The 19,248-nt window shown below is 39.6% G+C and overlaps 1 long non-coding RNA gene across 2 annotated transcripts in view; it reads left to right on the top strand.

The window, feature by feature from the left end:
• The window catches only part of LOC135304123 (uncharacterized), a 56,643-nt gene that overhangs the window by 25,879 nt on the left and 11,516 nt on the right, over positions 1-19,248 (top strand). For both annotated transcript variants that reach the window (XR_010365564.1, XR_010365565.1), the window contains exon 3: positions 280-419. This is a non-coding gene — a long non-coding RNA (uncharacterized LOC135304123). The remainder of the gene's footprint in view (positions 1-279; positions 420-19,248) is intronic.

Genomic DNA, 19,248 nt, shown 5'->3' with positions numbered 1-19,248 from the left:
GCATTTAGTATTTTCTTCTACTACCCCTTAGCATGTTTTCTTTCATCAGTAAATAGAGCTGTATAAAAGCCTGTGTTTATGTCTTTAATCTGAATTCTTTGCCACAGAAAGCCAAACATTGGACAGCTAAATGAAAGGAAATTAACATAGCTGTGGCTGTTCTTATCTACAATTTGTTTTTCTTCTCCAGACAATTGCAGTGAACGCATCACAAAAACCTACATATATAATTTTGTCTACAAAGCTCTGCATATCCCTAAAATGATTTGTGTTTTCCAGCTAAGTTGATGGTTGAAGTCAAGATGTGAATTTCAATGCAACTCAGTGGTTTTGAGTCACGTGTGAGGAGACCCAAACAGTGAAAACTCTGGTGAAGAGATGAGAGAATTTTCCAGAACTCCAGTTCTCATTTTGTGAGGGTAGGTTTGGTTGTTTCACCCAACACTGCTGTATTTTATATTTGTGGCTCATCATTTCATACATTGTTGTGTAGGACCTCTGACTTCTCAGGACAAAGAGGATTCTGCTGCCTTGACCTTATTTTGCTGTGTTTTCCCTGAGAAAAAGGAAATATTGTTCAATTTCCACCTGCCAGCCTGCTTTCCTTCTGCACTTTTCATTTGATCAGAGATATTACAGGATTTGTAGGGTTGGATTACAGGATGTGTCTCTGTATTAACATAACATTACACCATTCTGATGAAAACAAAAGGCTGTAAAAGTAACACAAATTGTATCCAGGTTATGATAAAAATCAGGCCATTAAACCCTAAGTGTGACACAAAATCAACTAAACCTATTGCACAATTAGGAAACAAAAGGAGATTAAAACCAGAGCTTATCTCTTCTGAACAAGCTCTGTTGTGGAGTCTGAACCTTTTGTGTGAAGTTCCAACCATGGAATCACAGAATCACGATGAGAAAATGTGGGAAATGGATTTGTAAAGATTTTTTTTAAATTTCATAGAAAGTTTACACAGTTTTGTAAACTTTACAACCTTTATTGTAACCAAGAAAAAAGTTAGCTTCTAATAGAATGGTGTTGAGTTTTGCATCTCTTGTGTCCACTATTTATCAAGGCTGATAGTGGAATAAAAATCTTTTAAAATGCCTCTGAGTTGCCCCATCTCTGTAAAAGCTAAGAAAATCAACAGGAAAAGGTCCAAGAGCACTGAGTTTGACTTGGACTCAGCGGCACCATGTGGAGAGAACCTCTGTCAGGCAGAGCTTCATAGTTAAAATCCTTCCAGGACTTCTCTTGCTGATCTGGGAGTGTTTTCCATCCAGGGGAACTGCTGTTGCTAAAAAAGCAAGAAAGGGTTTGGGAATGAAAAACACTCTGTTCCATCATTTTGGAAGTACCTTCAGTATGAAATCAGAGTTTGTGGATGTGGCACCAGTGCATTCCTTACACATTAAATCTCTTTTCCTCCTACACTTCAACCCAAATTCCCCCAAGTGCTGAGTTTGCCATATCACATAACAGAGAGGAGAGAGGCATCACCTCATTGATTATACAGTTTGAATTAATTCATTCATCTCATTAGTGAGCATACTTTTATCTTTGAATTTTTTTCATCAGTTCTAGAAGGTTTTTTTTTGCCGATTTCCCTGTAGTGCTGCTGCTCATGGTAACATAATCAAATGTCTTATGATGAGATATTTTAATACTACCTAACTACTTGCTCTGGGATTAATGGTTAAGATTAAATCTCATTATGTTTATAGTTTCTTACTGGGTATTTTTTCTTGATTAAAGTGGCAGTTATAATTTTAAAAAAAGAAAGTTAGATATTCAGAAGTATCAATATTTCAGTAACCAGCCAATATAACTTACTTTTGGTCATGTAGGTATTTTGAAAATCTCCCCTGTACTCCTTAATCAAGTGAAATGAACCTTACAAGGAAAAAGAGTAGGAAAAAAAGAGATCTGATCCTTTTGATCCAGTGCTATAATTTACACTGCAAAGAGGGTGTAAACTCTGTCCTTTTCAGACCCCTTTTGCTGAAAGACAGAAACACAGAAATCAAAGACTGTCCCAAGTTGCAAGGGACCCACAAGGATCACGAAAGTCCAACTCCTGACAGAAGTTTCACCTATAAATGTTGTTATCACATGAATAGAAGTTAATTGAATTGTTTCTCCTAACTAGTGTGTTTTTCAGCATTTAATCCCCTATAATCAATGAAATGTTACTCAGGAATCACTTGTTACAGGATTTCAGGCAGATACTAAAGATTCTAAGCTAATTTTAAATAGTTACAAGTATTAAACACTCTTCTAAGGACAAAACATAATTCAGTGTAGCCAGCACCTCCTGCTTCCATCCAAACATGGTGGAATTGTGAAAAGACTTAGAAAATAGGAACTTGTGGTCTATAAACTAAATCATGCACAAGCCATAAGAAATAGAGTCATAAGAGAATCAGTGGATCACAGAATTCCAGAGTGGTTTGGGTTGGAAGGGACTTTAAAACTCATCTGGTTCCTCTGCCTTGGACAGGGACACCTCTCACTATCCCAGGCTGCCCAAACAGCAAACCTTGGACGAGTCTTTTTGCACCTTGTGGGATCCTTATTACAGAAAAAGTTTAGAGTACAAATTTATGTTGAAATTCAGCAGGCAAAAGCAATTGCTGTGGTTTGTTTTCTGGGGTTGTTTTTGTTTGTTTGGTTGGTTGGTTGGTTTTTTGTTGTTGGTTGTTTGTTTGTTTTTGATTTTTTTTTGTTTGTTTGTTTGTTCATTTTTTAAAGGGAGCAGAATAATCAAGAGATATAGAGTGGAGAACGCTCAAGTTTAATCCTGCTGCCCCAAAAACATGCAGGATGAGTTTTACCCCCAGGGTTAGCTTGTAGGTGGGTGTTGGAAAGGCAGCACTGAGCAGCCCAGGCAGCACAGGATGTGTGGTTGTGCTGCAGGGAAGCTCCCAGCAAGGTGGTGAGGGTTTGCTGAAGTGACAGCACTGGAGAAACATCACCCAGCTCTGACAAAATCATCTTAGAATTCAAGCAGTTGTAGAAAATAAAGCCGTTCATGAGAGTCACAGCAGCAAAAGTCTCAAAACACAGCTCAAAAGTAGTAATGGATTAAAATAATCAAGATTTTTTTCCCTTTGGCCATTTTTGTAGCTGAGTTATTTATAGATGTGCTGATTAAGCTATTCAATGTCTGATATATGTAAATGGTATCACAAAACTTCTGTTTACTCTTGCATATAAGCAGGAAGAAATTCTGAGCCTTGAAAAGCACAGGTGAAAAAAAAAAGAAGAGTATTTTGAATGGTGGGGAATTAGAGGTTTTGAGTGGAATTGAACACTGTACATGCTCTCAGGTACTGCCAGCACAAAGATATTTAGCACAGGTGTTTGTGCAATTATGGTGCATTATGCAAATTAACAGTGAACAATGGGCATCCAACAGTTCTGTCTTTATGTCTGAATATTTTATTTTCAATGTAAAAGGTTATGGGATGATGTGCCATAAGATACCCATGTAAGGAGCCTCGCTGATGGGTTTTCAAATATTTCTTCCTTTTTTCAGTTGCTGTATTACTGGGTTTTGTAAGAGACAATTTAGTGTACAGAAACACTACATGGATTTTTGCACACTGAGCTTGAGCCAAAAATGTTCTTCAGGCTACAGTAGTATTGGCATTGTTCCCCAAATGTGACTTGCAAACATGCAGCTGGAAACAATACAGATGCAAATGAGTGAAAAATCTTGTAATTCTAATTCCATAATACTTTTATTTACTCAATTCAGCTGCTTGAGGTTCATTAAAAACACAAAAGAAGTGCCATTTTTTTTTTCAAATATACATTATTCCTAAAAGTCATTCAGGCATTTGGGAACACCAGTTTTGATTTCCTTTATTAAACCATCACAGAAAGTTTTACCTTGGTAAAAAGCTGTGAACTGCAGTGTCTGGGCTGCTTTAAACCTATTTCAAGTTGCTGCTAAATAATATAGAGAATGTATTCCAGTGAAATGTCTGGCACAGCTGAGGGGGATGAGAATGGCTGAGCTTGGTGTCAGGATTCTGCCCAAAGCAAAGAAGTCAAGGTTCTGAAGGCTTTTCATCACCACAGCACAACTCTGCTCTACCATTTTTAAGTGGCATTTTTAAGTTGAGTTTTGACAGGCTTTGTTTAGCTGGCACAAACCCCAGTGGCCTCCAAAGGCTTCATTTATTTTGCAAGAACCAGACCAGTTTGTTTTCATAGAGAATATTTGTTGTGTGGAAAATATCCCTCAGCTATCCCATGGTGGTGTTGGTGAAATGTTGCTGGAAAGGGAAGTTATGTCTCTAACTCTACTGTAAGACTCTTTTCTACTTATGACACTCAGAGTTATTGCTGAATGACACTGCAATTAAATTATCTGCTTGGATTATCTCAGAATCTTAGAATGGGTTGAAGGGACCTTGAAGATCACCTTTTTCCAAGCTCCCCTCCACCAGACCAGGTTCCTCTTAATAAATATTAGCATGAATATCTTCAACAATTTTCCATAAACCTCCTTAAAACCTAATATTTCCATCCTCAAGTGCATTTAAAAACTCAAGGAAGAGTGTCAGATATATTATAATTGAAATTACTTTTCTTCAAATAAATGTTCCTGAGCATATTTTGTAGCATTGGGTTGTCAGTCTGTGTTGGCTTAGTTTCCCTTGTAGCTGGAATTTAAAAGGTAATTGTCTCAAAGAAATTATTGCAATGAGTACAGGAAGCATAACTCACAAGAAGAATATTCAGTGGTGCAAGTGTAGACAATTTATTTGCACAAACTGTAAATAAATTAAAGGCTGATATAGGTTTTGGAAATACACACATGGAAAAGATCAGAATAGAAAGTAAATTTAGAGGTACGACCTCTTAAGACTGATTTCCCAGAGAAAAATATCTGAAATAAAATTAATTACTAGTTATGGGGGAGGAAAGACAAATAAGCCATGTGTTAGCCTCTAGAATCAAGCTCTAGACAAGGACAGTATATTGAACACTCATAATTCCCTCTGTTGCTGCAGCAACAGGGAAGTAACAGGGGGTGAAATTAGCTTCATTTTAGATAAGGAATAACAATTTGCAGCTCTTCAGTGTTCATTGGTGAATTTACAGAACAGGCATCCTCTGGCAGAGGAGAGAGAGCTGCTTTATCTCCTGCAAGAAAGGGAACCTGGATTTATTATGTTCAACAGTCAGGTGGATTAATGGGAGCATAAACTATTCAGAAGTGTAACACTCACCTACTCTCCCAGTTGTTGCTGTTTCTTAAACACTCAACAAACTCTAAAGCAATATTAGCTGCAACTTTGCTTGGGAAGACAAGATAAGATTTAATGTTAATGGTGGTGATGTTATATCAATTAATGCATACAAAATTTAAAGTCCAGAGCCTTAGGATATTCTTTATGAGTGCCTGTGGTTCTCCCCCTGATTTCTATCTGAAATTCATTCTTTCTTGTATTCTCTTGCCCATTTCTTGTTGTGTCATTCTGACTTTTCCCTGGTGCTTACTCTGCTGATGTGTCCAGAGGGGAGAAACCACGTCCTGGTCATTATCTTTACTTTCCTTTGAATTTCTTTGCAATAGCATTGCTTTCTCCCCATTTGAGCAGGAAAATGGCCTGTTTATTAAATAGTCCAATAAGCTAATTTACTGTAATTTTACAGCTATTGGATAGAAGGCACTGCTGTAAGTTGTCCAGTTGTCATGACTACTGTGGTGCAACAATTGGAAATAAGGAATCACTGTTCCAGACCTCTGCCCCAAATGTCTGAAAGAAAATAGTCCTGAAATAAATAAGTTATAATCAATAAACAGGGTGTTTTATCCATGATGAAATAATGACAAGAGCTGTAATTTTTAAGACCTTATCTACTTTGGTTATAAATTGAGGGTGACTTTCATCCTTTGTGTTAAGGACATCCTTTCACTTCCAATCAATATGAAATTGAAAAGTTATCCAAATATTGGCCCTCTGAAAAATCAGGAATAGTGGCCTTGAAATATCAGAAATTCTCTCCTCTGAACAGGGTTTTAGCTGAGTCTAAGCTTGCACAAAATTGTTCAGGCTGTGGGCTCTGATACCTGGACTGAGTGCACAGCAATTTCCTGGACTATCTGTGCAACCAGTTGCACATTGGAGAGAAAAACCTGAGCCTTTCTTCTTTTAGAAAGAGATTTTATGTCAATGTTCCAGTTTTCAACTGCACACAGGGTAGGGCTGGAGGATGAGATTGTTAAATTCTAGGGAATGCTATTGCCTCTATCTTTCTTATTATTGAAAAACTAAATAAATGAACAGGGAAATGAATGGAGGGAAAGGAGATTTTCAAATGCAGCAGGAAATGACATGACAGTTGTATTCTCTCCATGACTGTACCTATATATGATGTTAAAAGACTTAGATGTTTTGGATGTAGTGAGTAATGGTGCCTTCCCATTCTTTAAGTGCTGAACTGATGCTTCTGAGATTTAACACTCTTGTAGAGAAATCAACTTTTCCCCACTGAGGATGTCTGAAGGACATTTGGAAATCTTATTGCTTCAGTGGGTACCTGCATATAATGTTCTTACAGGGCTTGCCTTAAGATGAATAACACTTGGGCTTCAACTGGGATCCTTCTTGCTTGTTACAGGAAAAAAAATCATCAAATGCTGCCTTAGTAATGCTGGAACCTTCAGTAATTATTTCTATTGTAATCTGGTAATTGTGTTTTCTCAGCACATGGAGGGATTAACATCCTGTTAACAGGATTAATATTCCTGTTCCTTTTATACGCTTTCCCCTACATCTAATACCTTTAGAATATTTTTGAAAGACAACATTTCATGAGGCCATAGTTAATCAAAGAACAGGCTTGAGAAAAGTAGAATAAGTGTATTTATTTTTCTCCTACCCTTTCCTCTGCAGGTCTTCAGTATTCAGTATCACAAATAAAAGATTTGTGTCATATGCACTGCCACAGGCATAAATACAGAGTTAAAATTTAGAGACTGCTTGATGTCTGGATAAAAAGATGTAATTTTATCCTTCACAAAAATATATATACAAATGTTTAAATGCATATTGTGAAAGCCAGTGTAGCAAGTCCCATATGCCAGAGAGTCCCACATGCCAGCTGGTCAGGCTTGACTCTTCCAGGGATCCAGGGGCAGCCACAGCTTCCCTGGGCACCCTGTGCCAGGACCTGCCCACCTCACAGGGAAGGAGTTCTTCCCAATATCCATGTTGATCTTCCTGTTGTTTCCACATAGCCCAGCACTAAGGGTGAGTGAGCAGCTTTTCTCTTGTTTTGTCAGATCTATGGCTTTGGCTTTTTTCCGTGCCTCTTTTGTTTCTGGCTTCTACATTTTGTCCTTAATTTCTGAATTTCCCAGGTCCCTGACCAGATAACCTGGCTGGAATGAACACTTTCATGTGTCCTCATCAGCTGCCTCTCATCACCAATTCCCTTACTTGCCAGTCAGGTGTGTGTTTATGGTTTCCTGATTTACTTATTTCCCTTTTTTTTGCCTTGAAAAAGGCCCTTGACCAGAAGCCCTTAAAGGAGCATACTCTCCCCTTCCACATACCCTCACACAAACCGTTCAGTTTTGTGTTTCATTTCACGTAGTTATGGAAACAACAGGAGTATGAAACAGAACTTAGATACCAGTACAGGGGGGAAAAATTGTGCATTCATTACTCTGTGTGTCTAGAATTCCATATGGAACATTCCTGACCCTGTCAAGATATCTGGCAGTGAGGATTTGCTTCCGACTTTCATCCCAACTGAAGTTCAGAATATATTTAGCACTCAGTGGTGATTTTCAGAGCACTGTGCCTGTGATCTCTTTGATTCCACTGCTAATCAATAAATGGACTTGTGCTTCTACTGACACTGTCTTCCTGGGATAAGCCTGGTTATGTAAAATAGCAGCAGTTTTCCATTTAGGAGTCTTTGCTAGTCCTTTGGAGCTACAGCAGGCAGCAGCAGAACCTCCTGCAACTTTCACCTTACAGCAGCTGCTGACACCCCTTGGAGTGAGCAGCCTCTAGTGAGAACAGCCCTAAAAACTGGAGTTGGACTGTAGCAAGCACCAGTAAACAGGCTTATTATTAGAATCAGAGAATTGTAGACTCACAGAATATCTTGAACTGTAAGGGACCCACAGGGATCATCAAATCCAAGTCCTGGCTCGAGCAGAGCAGGACAAAACCCTCCCTTGATAGGGCAATGATTATATTTTCTCAGTGCTTTACTCAAAATTAGGGATTTTTTTCCACCTAAATTTCCTGGGACTTTCTAAAGCAGTTGAAAGTTGTCTTAAATTAAAAGAATCCACCAGTATATATATGTATGTATATATATATATATATATATATATATATAGTGAACTCCAATGTTGCAAACAAATTCATGCAAATCTATGTTGCATGGAGAAATTTATTTCCCCAAGAATTTCCTGTAGGCTCTGAATCTCTGGTCTCACACAAATCTGTTATTCCAATTGCAGGACTCTGAACAGGCAACTCTCAATGTCCCTGTAATTATCTAAGAGAGTAGGACTTCCCCCTACCCAATATTTTTTATTTGGACTTTCTAAAATTTTCTTCATCTCTCTGTCTTTCATGTGTTTTTATAATACATTGAAAAAAACCCTAAACTATATTTTCCTAAAATATAATGAAAAAAGCGAGTAAATTAAAATAGTCCTTCTCAATCAAGTAATTTTAAATTTTATAGCGGCTCTCTGCTTTTTTAATGCATATCTGGGTTCCTTATATCCAGTCTCTTATTGAACTGCATGAACAAGAGAATTACTTTTATTTCGAAAAATATGAAAATAAAGAAACTGATCATCTGCTGCAGACAATCCAAGCTTCTCATTCTGAACAAAATCTTTCCTGATATTCAGTACATTTCATTTAATTAAATTCATAATGACACATAAAGAAAAAGGTCCTTTCAGCACAGAAGAGCGGGAACTGACCACAGAACTTCCTTTGTTCTGGGATCTTGGGCACTTTAGGATGTTAGAAGCAATTAATTGTTGTTGGCCAATTTAATCAAATGCACTGCTATTAACAGATCTCGAGGGCCACTTAAATCATTTCAGGATATGAACATCCAAGCTAGGCAATCTGCATTCTGGTACTGAAAAAAATACTTTCCTGAAAACAGCAAGACTGTTTTCTAAACCATTTGGTGTTCCTAGCAGGATAAAAATGCAAGTGGGATAACACTGCTTAAAGACTTAAAAGCTCAGCAAAACAGCAGAAAACCAAATAACAACCAAAAAAAAAAAACAAATACATAAACTCAACTTATTTCTGGGAACACTGAGACCCAAATTATTCCCTTTTTCTTCACAATGTTATAAGGTTTTATGTAGGTGAAGTGTCCTATGCAATCCTTATTTGTTAAGCTTTAAGATGAGAGACCTTAGGGTTGAGTTTAGGGTTGAGTTAAGGGTTAAGATGAAGGAGTTGAGGAGGCTCAGCCTGGAGAAAAGGAGGCTCAGGGGGACCTTGTGGCTCTGAACAGCTCCTGACAGGAGGGGACAGCCGGGGGGTTTGGGCTGTGCTGCCAGGGAACAGGGACAGGAGGAGAGGGAACGGCCTCAGGCTGGGCCAGGGGGGGCTCAGGTTGGACATCAGGAGGAATTTCTCCATGGAAAGGGTGCTCAGGCCTTGGCAGGGGCTGCCCAGGGAGGTGTTGGAGTCCCCATCCCTGGAGGTGTCCCAGGAACACCTGGATGTGGCACTGAGAGCTCTGGGCTGGGGACACGGTGGGGATTGGCACAGGGTAGAGTCGATGGTCTGGGAGGTCTTTTGCAACCTTTGATTCTGGGATTCTGTTGCAAATTTCCACTGAAATTTTCTCCATTAGCAATGTAGGTATATTTGAACAATGATTTTTTTCTACAAATTTAGTATTAGTTACCTTGTCCATGTGTTACCCTTCAGCAGGCTCTGTTTTGTAAGATCAATAAAATGGCTGATTTGATAACACATTCCACCTCCTGTGACTTTATCCCAACACTTTGCAAATGAATCCACTTCCTCCTGTCACCTCCACATTCTGGAATTAAAACTGCTTACAGTTCTAAATAGTTTCATAAGAGTTTCTCTCTCTAGTGCACATAATTGTTTAATTGAGTTAGTGAAATATCATGTGCTGGTCATCTACATAAACAATTACAGAAACCTTTTTGACTTATAAACATCCCATAAATAGACACAGACAATTAAAAAAAATCAATTCTTCCATTTCGGAACAAAAAATCTGCTGTTTTTTTGTTTGGTTTTTTGTTTGTTTGGTTGTTGGTTTTTTTTTTTTTTTTTTTTTCCAATTACATAATTTGGACTAATACTACAGAAATATTCACACAAACTTAATAATGGAAGACACCTTTTCCCACCACAAACCTTCTTAAAGTATTTCAGATCAGGTCATGGGGTAACATGTGGCAAACAGAGACACAAGAAATGACAAGCATTGTTCCTTACTTTTCCTGTGAAAGTGCTTAATTTCAAAATCAGAGAAAGTCAAATCTTTAAATAAGTGTGCTGCTTGAAAAAATTCTTGTAGATGCTGACTGCAAAGCCTTAGATCAAAAGATAACATTGGTGACAGCCACGGAGACTCTGAAGGATGTAAAAGCTTAACAAAAATCTTCACCTGTTTCAATTAAAAAAAACATTTTGGCTCCATCCAGAAGCAGAAATCTGCTGGAGGTTTTGCTTCCTGGCTTCTCAGACAAAGCAATTTTTTATTAAAAAAGACATGACTTTGATTACACATGCTTCAGACAGCCCTTGCTTTATGTTTGATGTTGATAGAGGGTTTTCAGCATTATACCTGATGGATTTTCTACAAATAAATTCTTGAGGATTAGCCCTGCTTTATTGCAGATGTTTTCTGAAGCAAGCGGCAATCCAGAGATATGTCATTTATGCTATTACAGGCCTGCATTTCTGCTGAAACGAATGGGGTTATTTTCTTAGATGATTTGTTTTGACAGCAGAAAAACATATTTTAGAAGAGGGAAACTGATCAAAGGGACTATCAACAGAGTATTTATTTAGTTAGTTAGTTATCTACTACTTTTAAAATTTATTTCCTAGATTTATTTACTGAAATCTGTATTTAGATGTGGGTTCTGTCAGTGACACACACAAGAATTGTTACACACACTGATTATGGAAGTCTGCACCTGAAGGAACAAGAAATCAGCAACATGAAAACTTTGAGCACCCCCAGCACTTTTCATCTCCTCAGTCCAAATCAGTGCTTACGTTTCCACCAAGAGTGATGCAGAAACAAAAGGAATAAATTGGCACTCTGCATCTTGTTTATTGTAACTTGAACACCTCTCTCTGCAGAGGGATTTCTCAGGCTCATTCCCAGCTCACAGATTTGGAGGTGATGTGATGCTCTGAGGAGGGCACTGCTGCCAGCACTCCCCCCTGCCCTCCATCCTCCCCTTCACAGGGAACTTCTGAAGAAGTGCCGAAACCAATCTGAGAAGGAAATAAGGCTTGAAAAAGTTACCTGCTAAAATCTTACACAAACAAAGCATGACCTGACTTCCACAGAGGCTCCGAAGCATGGACTCCTCCTGTCCTTGCTTATATCATCTCTCATTTTTGCATCCAGCACAATATAAATGAATACCAGCAATACATTCAAAGGGAATGTCAGGCTGTGATTTCTCGCTCCTGATTTTTAGGTAAAAGCCTCTTGGTGTCTGTCCATGGTGGCATTTTCTGTGGCTTCTGGGCATGAACGTGTGATGTTCCCTCTGACTCAGCTACAGGAGAAAGATCATCCTGCCTTTTAGGCTTTAACTCCTGAGGAGGTGTTTCCTGGAGCCACTCTGTGATCTTAGCTTTGTTCACACATTTAATTGCAATTATACCAGTCCTTGTACTTTGGTAGCAGCCTTAATTGGGTAGCAGGAGCAGCAGTTGTAAAGGGATTATTTCTCAGATCTCTGCTAGGAAGTCTCTGCTGCTTCTGTTGGCAGAGTGGGAGGCTCAGGAAGTTGGGCAGAGTGAGTAAGGTCCACAAATGACTCCTGTGGAATTAATTTATTGATTCCAACTTTCTTTTTTTGCTGTGAAGGATTTAATGGTGGGAAACAAAGCCAATGGTCTTTGCAAGTGTGTTGAATGGTATTTTACAATTGCCAAGGCTGGAAAAGACCTTCCAGGCCATCAGGTCCAACCACCACCACATTCCCACTAATCCATGTCCTCAAGTGCCACATCCACAAGACTTTTGGACATTTTCAGGGCTGGTGACTCCCCCACTGCCTGGGCAGCCTGTTCATTCTAATAGCACTAATATTACTTCTTTTGTGCCTAAGTTTTCGAGTCACTGCTGGGAGCCCACTAATTTTACTATTAGAGCTCCTATTAAAATATACAGGTTTATTTTAAATGACTTAACTGTAATTACCTAAAGGGCAGAGATTTTATAAAAATTAACCTACAATCTGATCAGGCAATTAATTGTATCTCCCCACTCTCTGGCAGAGGATCCAATGTTTTACTGGCATTTGTCAGGGCAACAGTTTTTAATTTTGTGTTTTGAATTCCTACAGTAGAACACTAAAATAAAAATGAAAATATATGATAATTTTTGAAATAAATAAGGAAAGAATTTAACTAAGTAGCAACAATGTTATAAATATATGTAATAAATCAAATCAAACACAGAAAAAATGCAAGTATGTAAATAAATAAAATACAAAATATGTTTCTTTATATCAAATTAAGAATAACATTTTTCACCTTGTTTTTTTCACTTTGCTGTGCAGCCTTTGAAAGACACTATGCTATTTATACATGTCATTAACCTATAATAAAAATTCCAGCAGCAATTGGCTACCTGTCTTTGGATTCATTTGGTCTTCTACAGAAAGAAAAATTCCATGTTTCCTTTCCTTTTTGTCTTGGAGTTCCTTTTTTTTAGGAAAATTAACATTTATTGTCAATCAGACCTTTATCATTGCCATAGTCATATCAGAATTTAATAACTCACTCTGTCACTATTAATGATCCCATTGACTAATTAGTAGATTTTTTGTTATGTTAGAGGAAAGAAATATAGATTTTATTTTTAAAAAAGATTAAATCCATATTTTTCTTCTATTAAGCCTATCTTAGATGACAAACTAATGTGAACTAGTCGTGTACTACCATGGAATGGAGCAATTTTAGCCCATTACCAGCAATAATTTCTTGTAAGTCTCAAGTAAAGCAGGAGCAGTGGTTCACAGTCTCATTTTGTACACATGGACATGGCTCAAATACAATAAAGAAAGGATTGAATAGCTTGAATGAAGGAGAACCACAGTGTGGAAGTAATCTCTCTTTTTTTGAGCATAATTTTAATTCATATTCTTTTTTTAAATTTTTTTGTAATACAGAATCCTCTCACACCTCAAGAAATCCAAAGAGGACTTGCTGAACTAAATACTCGAATATGCTAATTCAGAAACAAAACATGATTCTTGTGTCTAAACAAAGAGGAAACTGGACTTTGTATTAGTTCTGTGAATCCTTCTGGCTCTGCAGTAGTGCCCAGAAGTATTCACAATAAAGACCAAATCCCACACCAGAATCACTGGTGTGGGATGCTCCAATACAAGGCAGCTCCAAAGCTTTGGGATTTTCTCTCCCTGCAGTCACAAACCATCAGAAGGCTGTGGCTGCCTTGCAGCACTTGGAACCTGTGCTTGCTCCACACTCTCTGCTCCAAATCAGCAGCAGAAAAAAATCCCAATTCCAGAATTTCTGGAAAACTGTGTTAGCTGAGCAGATCATGGAAATTTGGAGATTGAAACCTCTAGTTTTTAGCCTAGAAGGAAAAATGTACCTCTATGAGACCTGGTCCATGAAAAAAATCAGGAGAGAAACTGCATAATTCCTATGGCCTCAAGATTTTTTTCCTATTTTCAACAACACTGGCTGAGGAGGAAGGAAAAAATTGAAAGGGATTGAGCAACCTGGTCTAGTGGATGGTGTTCCTGCCTTTGTCAGGGTGTTGGAATGAGATGGTCCTCAAGTTCCTTTCCATCCCAAACCACTAATGATTCCATGATTCCATGAAATTCAGCAATCTTTTTCTCTGCCCCAGCTTGGTTCCATGACCTGGAGCTGTCACTGCTGCTGTGTGTTTATCCCAGGCCAGCCAAGGCACTCCAGCCACCCAGCAGAGTTCAATATTTCTAAAACTGAGAGCACTCTTTACCTCACGGAGCTGAGAGTCTTTGGCCTAAGGATGCAGTGACTGTGTCACTGTGGGATATCAACAGTTCATCAGTGTGGGTTTCACTCGTGCTGTCACTCAGATTTGCAGTGATGCCATGGTGATAATATTTTATCATGATGTTCTTTTTATTTTATTCCTTTCGGCAACATACAGTGCCAGCTTGACCTAAATTACCAGATTAATAAATCATATTAATAAGACATGAGGAAGTAAAGCAGTCAATCACCAGTCTGGAGGGAACTTAAAAACAGAAGATTGGTGGCAGTTCTCAGGTCAGGTACTTCTCACTCATGGACCACTCTCCTATTTTAGAGTCAAGCACAGGAACCATCCCAAGCAGTAATACTCATACCAAACCTAACAAGATTTTAGGTCATTGCCACTGTTTTCATCAAGTTCAGTGGAGATTAAAAGTCACTTCATAGCCAGCTGCTACGAGATGCTGCATATAGTAGTAGTCAGTAGTCAGATCTGACTACAGAATACTACAGTCAGTGGTATTCTGTAGTCAGATCTGAAAGGATTCTGTTAACTAGTGGAATAATGAATCATAGAATCACAGAATAGCCAGAGTGGGAAAGGAACCCATAGGGATCATGGATCCAGCCCAGACACCCCAACAACCCCAGCTCCTGTCCCTGCCCAGACACCCCAACAATCCCACCCTGTGCATCCCTGGGAGCATTGTCCAAACTCTCCTGGAGCTCTGGCAGCCTTGAGGCTGTGTCCATTCCCTGGGGAGCCTGGGCAGTGCCAGCACCCTCTGGGGAAGAACCTTTCCCTGATATCCAACCTAAACCTCCCCTGGCACAGCTCCAGCCATTCCCTGGGACTGTCCCTGTCCCAGGGAGCAGAGATTGGAGCTGCCCCTGTGCTGCCCCTCAGGAGAAGGTGCACTATCACAGCTCATCACATCAAAGCCGAATCCCTTGCTCTGTAGAAGTCAAAACTTGTTTATAAAACTTCATAAAACTTCTCATTGTTTCAGCTCTCCATATAGCATGAAACATATTGGAACCAACCTACCTGATTTCAGCTTGCCTCTTTCTTATTTTCCTTTTCTAAAATCCAGATAAAACCTCATAATTGAAAGTTATATTAATGTGTTGGTGTAGTGACACATAAATGAGTTACTCGAGAGGGTGCATAGCACACATTTTGATCTACCTGCCCTCCAGTTTGCTATGGCACTGGTCAAGTGATTGAAGCATGTAACCTGACCTGCTCTTAAAAATATGAACTCTGGGAACATACAAATAATTCAGAAGAAAAGAAGAAGAAAAAAACTAACAACAAAAATCTTCAGCCTCAAAAATTTCTGCCCTAAGACAAATTGGAAGACCTTACTCTTCCTTTTGGTATAAAGTTTCTGGTAGTGACCTTGATATTGCTCAATAACTTCATGTCCCAAAATTTCCGGGAAGAACCTGGGTTTCTCTATCTAGTTGTTTTCTGTCCTGGAAATAAACTAAAAGGTTATATAGAAAATATAAACCAGGGTGGAGCACACTGAGTGCAAAATAATTCAGAGATTGTGCTACTGTTAAAGTTTAAATAAGATAAAGGAAACATAAAAGCTGTCACTCACACCTGCACTTGTCAAATTCTGATAGACCAGGCCCAAAACAGACAATTACCAGGAGAAGTTGCACTTATATATTTGAATAATGATTTCCATCTGACAGGATTTTCCCAACCATCTGTTCCTTCAGGTGAAAGTAATTTCTTACTGCTGTGTAATTCCTGACACCTTTGCCTTACATATTTGAGGGCATTTTAAATGTAAATACTGGTTTCAACAGGCTACACAATATTTGTAATTTATGGGGCTTGTAAACAACGTCTTAACTACACTGCCTGTACTCTAAACTCACTTTACATTCAGTGGTGATGTAGTGTGAGACATCCATGGTTTGCCATCAACAAGGGGAGAAGAATTCTTGTCCTGGCCTCATCCCCCAGGGAACTCTTTTGACCTTGCTTGTTAACAGAGGGTTTGTGGTGAGATGCAAATGAATGTAAATTGTTAACTCGGTGCTTCTCAGCACCAGGCAGTGTAGTGGCCTTGTGTACATTCCAACACTCCAAAAAAACCCCATAACCCAGGCTCTCATTTGCATTCATTATTCCCAGATTCTGAATTTATTGCCTTATTCTGAATTTATTGCCTTCCGCACGCCTTCCGCAGCTCCCGTACCCGGGAGAAACCTGCCCGGGGTAATTAATGACACACTGCTTAATAAAGTAATGAAACGCAGGCCCTAAAGTTCTGGTACACTTAAAGAACTGCAGGAATGCTTTTCATTCACAAATGAGTCTTGGCAGGAAGAGGAAAATGCGGTGATTTACTGAGGAAGCTGGAGCTGTGTCCTGCTGTAAGCGGTTCCGTGGGCTGTGGGACGTGCTGCTCTGGCTTTGTGTGCCCTTCCAGTTGTGACAGGTGATTTCTGCTGGAATTGGGCAGCAGGGCTGTGTTTACCCAAAATGTGGTCCTTATTTAAAATACCCAAGTGGAAGATTTAAATGGAGTTGTAGGAATGGGGCTGAAGTAGCCTGTGCTGGGAGTGGCTAAAAGAAGTCTCAGAATGAGCCATGGCTGCTGGCTGGGATCCATCCCTGCTCCATGCCCTGTACAGAACAGCTTTCCATAAGGATCTGAGCTGTCTGGCACATTAAGTGATTATTTCTTCACTGAATACATTGGCAAAGGGTGGGGGAGGCTGATCTGTTAATCAGGTTCAGGGCTCAGGGGAACTCCTTTAAGGTGTGTCACAAGAGAAGAAAATCGGATGTGTAGAGGAATTACAGAATTACAGAGAGGTTTGGGTTGGAAAGGACCTTAAAACCCACCCAGTGACACTCCTTGCCATGGGCAGGGACACCTTCCACTAGCCCCATCCAACCTGGCCTTGGACACTTCCAGGGGCTTCTCTGGGCCTTTCTGGGCATCCTGTGCCATGTCCTGCCCACCCTCACAGAGAAGGTTTCCTTCCCAATATTCCATCTAACCCTGTCCTCTGGCCTTGGGAAGCCATGTCCCCTTGTCTCATCCCTCCATCCCTTATCCCAGTCCCTCTCCAGCTCTCTTGGAGCCCCTTTAGGCATTGAAAAGGGCTTTGAGTCTTCTTGAAGCCTTCTCTTCTCCAGGTGAGCACCCCCAGCTCTCCCAGCCTGGCTCCAGAGCAGAGGGGCTCCAGCCCTGGGAGCACCAATGTGGCTTTCACACGACCTTTTCCAGCTGATCAAAATCATTCTTGTGTTTTGGCCCCCAGATCTGGACACAATTCTCAGGATGGGGCCTCACAAGAGCAGAGGAGAGGGGGAGAACCACCTCCCTCGAGATGATTCTTGTAGGAATCCTCTCTGTCCTATACAGCAGATTTTCAATCCACTTTATGAAGCTGTGTCACAATTGCACAGAATTGTGTTGATTTTACAGCTCATATACTTAAGGACTATTACAGATTTTTATCTTTTTTCCTAGTATGAAGAATGATAATGAAAATAACTCATAAAACTATTGAGGGATCTTCAGATAAAAGCATCAAAGCCAGAATTATTCAACAAGCTCAGCATCCACAATCAGGTAAAGGGATGCAATCACTCTGTGGCACTGATTCCTTTTCAGTGAGTGGCAAAATCCCCACTGATTTCAAGGGGCTGTGGTCTCATCCTGCATGTCCCAATGAGCTCATGTTTGGGTTATGGAGCTCTTTGAACATTTGCCTAATGGGATTGCAGCGGCTGCTGCTGAGAGCTGAGCACTGCTGCAAGGCTGGGCCCCACCCAGGTGCCTAAAGGAAAATCTGATTTCTCTGGAAAAGTTGGGCAGTGGAAGGTGAATAATACTTCTACTTCCCCTGAAAGTCCAGGCTCATCTTAAATATTGATTTTGTGTGAACACCACAGGGCTGATATTGGGCTGTCCCTATCCACAAAGCAGCAGTGAAGGTGGTGTTTTTGAAATAGGTAGATCTGGAGCCTTTGGGTTTTTGGGTTTTTGTTTTTTGGTTTGTTTGTGGGGTTTTTTGGTTTTTTTTTTTGGGGGGGGGGGTTTAGTTAGGGTTGGGATTAAATGTGTGAGATGGCATTTTTTGTTTGGACTCAGATGTTTATTAGTTTTTACTTATATTACAGTTTCACAAACTGTGAGTTTTACAGTATTTTACTCTAACAAAGTAAAAATGGAGCCCTATCTCTCTTTACATGGCTTTTTAAGGATAAGATGTCTAATTAAGTAACGACACCTAAATTGTTTTTATTTTTAACTTAATAATTAACTACTCATGGCCCACAGTGCAGACTTTTTATCTAATTACACCATATCACCAAAACTTATGAGGAAGAAGGTGAAGAAGGATTAGCTTTTGTCTTAAAATCTCTATTTTGTTTTATATATATTACTATATTCTAAAACTTTAAACACTAAGTTTCCTGCTATGTGATATTACACACTTTTATTTAAACTACACACTTATAATCTTAGTTCTACCATTTAATTTTGGAAGACTTTTCTACAGCCTCAGGTCAAATGCAGTGTTCTCTTGGGGGTCAGTGCTTGTCAGTTGAGAAAACCTAAAATTCTCATTAACCAGGGTTCCAGCATGTAGAGAGTACAGATGATGAAATTTGATTTGGCTTTTTGCTGAACTTCTCACACACCCTGGGGGGCACCAGGCAGAGAGCATTGCTGGCCATGCCAGGGGTGGCTTGTCCTGCTCTGGAATGTTGTGTGCAATTTTGGATGCCACAATTCCAGAGCAATCTCCAGGTGCTAGAGGGTGTCTGAGGAAGGGACACGAGGCTGGGGAAGGGTCCTGGAGGAGCAGCTGAGGAGCAAAATGAGAGCTCATGTTTATGGCCCTTGCTTTAGCAAAGTGGTAAAGCTGAGTCACAGCTCTGAAACAGAACAGCAAGATTTAGGAACTAAACTTCCTAATATCTACAACCCTGCTTCTGTCCATGAGCTAAACTCA

This window comes from Passer domesticus, chromosome 7 (assembly GCF_036417665.1).
Source record: "Passer domesticus isolate bPasDom1 chromosome 7, bPasDom1.hap1, whole genome shotgun sequence".
Classification (NCBI taxonomy): Eukaryota; Metazoa; Chordata; class Aves; order Passeriformes; family Passeridae; genus Passer; species Passer domesticus.
The sequence above is the reverse complement of the archived record's forward strand: the minus strand, read 5'-3'. Positions and strand labels throughout refer to the sequence as shown.